Below are 4,525 nucleotides of genomic sequence, written 5' to 3'. Positions count from 1 at the left end.
ATGAGAAGCTGGATATAAGTCAACAGTGTGCCCTTGTTGCCAAGAAGGCCAATGGCATTTTGGGCTGTATAAGTAGGGGCATTGCCAACAGATCGAGGGACATGATTGTTCCCCTCTATTCGACATTGGTGAGGCCTCGTCTGGAGTAGTGTGTGCAGTTTTGGGCCCCACACTACAAAATTGGAAAGAGTCCAGCGGAGGGCAACCAAAATGATTAGGGGGCTGGAACACATGAGTTATGAGGAGAGGCTGAGGGAACTGGGATTGTTTAGTCTGCAGAAGAGAAGAATGAGGGGGGATTTGATAGCTGCTTTCAACTACCTGAAAGGGGGTTCCAAAGAGGATGGCTCTAGACTGTTCTCAGTGGTAGCAGATGACAGAACAAGGAGTAATGGTCTCAAGTTGCAGCGGGAGAGGTTTAGGTTGGATATTAGAAAAACCTTTTTCACGAGGAGGGTGGTGAAACACTGGAATGTGTTACCTAGGGAGGTGGTGGAATCTCCCTCCTTAGAAGTTTTTAAGGTCAGGCTTGACAAAGCCCTGGCTGGGATGATTTAGTTGGGGATTGGTCCTGCTTTGAGCAGGGGGTTGGACTAGATGACCTCCTGAGGTCCCTTCCAACCCTGATATTCTATGATTCTATGCTCAATAGATACTACAGCAAAACTACAGAGTTTCTCCAATCCTGCACATAGAAAAATATTTTGCAGTCTGACACTTCTTTATTCTGGCTTCCATTTACTTCCCACACCTGGACTATGGAGTGCACGAAGCCCCCCACCCAGGCAGCCCCCACCAGGGCACAGCAGACCCCACTGCTCACAATGCTGGCATAGTGCAGGAGTTTACAAATGGCTACGTAACGTTCATAGGCCATAATCATCAGCAGGAAGATCTCAGCTGCCCCCAGGAACTGGATGAAGAAGAACTGGGCTATGCAGCCCCCGGAGGAGATGGTCTTGCAGCGGGAGAAGAAGTCAGCCAGCATCTTTGGCGGGGAGGGGTGGTAACAGAGCAATAGCAGATGTCCAGGAAGGCCACGTTGGCCAGCAGGAAGTACATGGGGAAGCCCAGGCGGGGGTCACTCCAGATGGTGAGGATGATGAGGACATTGCCTGGGAGAATGATTATGTAGAAGAGCAGGAAGAGGAAGAAGAGGAAGAGCTGGAGCTTGTGGGTCTGGGGTAGCCCCAGCAGCATGAATTCCGTCACCCGTGTGAAGTTCCCATGCTCCATCCCATCAGTGTGGATCCCTGTAGCACATACAGGATGGAGAGAGAGGAGGAGATTATAGTGGCCACCATGAATGAGCACTTCCACATACAATAGCACCATGCGCCAAGCCGAGACATGTGGGCCAGGCACGGAGGAGCCTCAATATGGGGAAGGGAGGAGAATGGAGCTTCCACTGAGTTAACTTACACACACAGAGATAGACTCTGCTTGCAGGTGCTTGGCTGCAGGTTCTACTGGGTTGCCTATATGCAGATCTGCAATATAGACGACCAGACTTAACTGAATGGACTGCTGCCAATTCACACACTGACTCCAAAGGTGCTACTGCCAATTGATGCTAGCTGGGGATCTGGCATTAAGTGTATAAATAGACTTCTGGAGATGGTGGTAGAACATATATACTCATGGTAGCATTCAGATTTTCACTTCAAATATGGAGTTTTGCACTGTGTGAAGAATATAGTGTAATCTCCTCAACTTCACAGCATGTAATTGACGAATAAAGACTGAATTTTCAGATTCTCTCATTTTCTAGTCCAGGTTGTGAATCAATTGATTTACAAATTGGCCCCTTCTGAAATTTGAAAGGAAGAGTGTGTTGATGTTTGGGGGGCACCCTCCAGCAAATTTTTTACTGATTTTTGAGATTAGCAAAATCATTCACCTTTGGTGCTTTCATTGTAGGTGACTTTTCAAGTTTCATAATCGGTCACTTTTAAGACTGAAAATTAGCCATCAAATCTATCTCTCTCTCTTTTTTTTTAGAGAGAGAGAATTGGGTTGTTTGTTTTTTTTCAATATGGGAACGGTTTTCTTTCCAATATGTTTTTTTAAAATTAGGCTAGAAAACTGAAAACCAAAAATATTTCAAGTTTCTGATGTTTTTGTCTGGATTTTTTTTTTAACAGTTTTTGTCATTTTTTGGTTTGTTAGTGGCTATTTGTGTTTGAATTTTTTTAAAAAGTTTTAATTGGCCAAAAAGAAAAAAAATCTTTTGTTTCTTGACAAAAACCTCAAGTTTTCACCCCCCCACCAAAAAAACAAACAAAAACAAACAAAAAACAAAAACAAACAAACAAAAAGAACAGAAAAAAGTCTGACCACCTCTAGTCATTTAAAATATATATTTACAATGATATAGAATAACATTCTGTGCTAAAAGGAAGTTATTTATGTTTTAAAGCCAAGCACTTAAAATTTCAGAAATGCCAGAATGTAGGTTGCCCAAGTAACCACATTTCTTACTCATTTATTGATTCATAGATTCCAAGTCCAGAAGAGACCATTCTGATCATCCATTCTGACCTCCTGTGTAACACAGGCCACAGAATAGCCTCAAAATAATCCCTGTTTGAGCTAGAACATATCTTTCAGAAACCCTAAAAACCAAAAAAAAAATCTAATCTTAATTTTAAAATTTCCAGACATGGCGAATCCACCATGACTCTTGGTAAATTGTTCCAGCGGTTAATTGCCCTAATTGTTAAAAAAACCTACACCTTATTTCCAGGCTGAACTTTTCTAGTTTCAACTTCCAGCCATTGGATTGTGTTATCATAGCTTTGTCTGTGCGATTGAAGAGCCAATTGTGAAATATTTGTGCCCAGTGTAGGTACTTATAAGACTGAGATCAAGTTTTCCCTTGCCCTTCTCTTTATTAAACTATACAGATTGAGCTCCTTAAATCTATCACTGTAAGGCATGTTTTCTAATCATTCTGGTGGCTCTTCCTTCAATCCTCTTTAATATACCAACATCCTCCTTGAATTGCGGACACGGGAACTGGAGACAAGATTCCAGCAGTAGTAGCACCCTTGCCAAATACACAGGTAATGTAACCTCTCCACTCCCGCTCTAGGTTCCCCTGTTTATGCATTTCAGGATAATAGCAATAGCTCTTTTTTTCCCCACAGTGTCACACTGGGAGCTCATGTTCAGCTGATTATCCACCATGACCCCCACCCAATCCTGCCTCCCAGGATAGAGGCCCCCATCCTGTAAGTATGGTGCGTTTACATTTAGCTGTATTAAAATGTGTATTGTTTGCTTTTGCCTAGTTTACCAAGCAACCCAGGGCCAAAACGTAGGGTCAAAAAATGATCCCTGTGGGACCCATAGGTGTAATTTGATTCCATGTATGCCCAAGGCTTGCAGTTGGGGGAGGGGGTGCAATGCTCCCCCACTGCCTCCTCCAAACTACACTCATGGAGTAGAATCACACGCACTCAATAATGATTCCCTATTTGCATACAGTTTGGGTATAACTACACTGCAATTGGGATATCTGATTGCAATTTAGACATACCCTTTGAAACCTAGACAGTTTTTACATCATTTAATTTGTCATGTTAATTTTGCAACTTTCTAATTTCTTAATAAAAATATAGTGTGGTTTCTTCTGTCCTGTTCTCTCTTCATTAGAAAGGCAAGGCTCATAACTTTTATTGAACTAACTTCTGTTGTTCAAAGAGACAAGCTTTCAAGCTACACAGAGCTCTTCTTCAGGTCCTTGGATCAATACAACTATAACAATACTGCAAACATTCTTAGGCATTGGCATCATGATACACTGTAATTACATGATCACAAAGGATATTTTCCTGCTTTATTCAGTGCACAGGATGGACAAGAGTATAAATCCCTCTGCTCAGAGCTGTTGCCCCCGGTGTTTAAAATTAATGAAATTCCTCTTATCTCTCAGCTGTTCAGCCAGGCCCTAGTGCTGCCTGATGATTGTCTAGGACACAGAAGAAAAACCCAAATTTAGAGCTGCTCAGAAAATGGGATTTCCATCCCATGGAAAATTCCAAAATGTCAACAATAGCTTCCATCATGAATTGGGATGAAAAGTGAAAAGGAAAAGCTCAGAAAGGTTTCAATTCAGAAAGGTCAAAACAAAACATAATACAACGTTAAAATGTTGAAGCAATAGTGCAGATTAGTTGAAGGATACCAGGCCTTTTGCGCTTGCTGAGCATCCTGTAGGTTTTCGCAAGCAAGGGGTAGAGAGTCTTTGAGGGAAGGACAGGCAGGGCAGAAAAGGTGGGGGAGTAGCACTGTATGTAAGGGAGCAGTATGACTGCTCAGAGCTCCGGTACGAAACTGCAGAAAAACCTGAGTGTCTCTGGATTAAGTTTAGAAGTGTGAGTAACAAGAGTGATGTAGTGGTGGGAGTCTGCTATAGACCACCGGACCAGGGGGATGAGGTGGATGAGGCTTTCTTCCGGCAACTCGCAGAAGCTACTAGATCGCACGCCCTGGTTCTCATGGGTGACTTTAATTTTCCTGA

General features: G+C 42.7%; 1 pseudogene; it reads right to left on the bottom strand.

Annotated features, from left to right (window-relative positions):
* Nucleotides 1–655: 655 nt before the first annotated feature.
* On the bottom strand, nucleotides 656–1,236 carry LOC141997744 (olfactory receptor 4M1-like; annotated as a pseudogene).
* Between the last annotated feature and the right edge of the window lie 3,289 nt (nucleotides 1,237–4,525).

Source organism: Natator depressus, chromosome 13 (assembly GCF_965152275.1).
Source record: "Natator depressus isolate rNatDep1 chromosome 13, rNatDep2.hap1, whole genome shotgun sequence".
In the NCBI taxonomy this organism is placed as follows: Eukaryota; Metazoa; Chordata; order Testudines; family Cheloniidae; genus Natator; species Natator depressus.
Note: the sequence above shows the minus strand (reverse complement) of the source record. Positions and strands in the feature narration are given on the sequence as shown.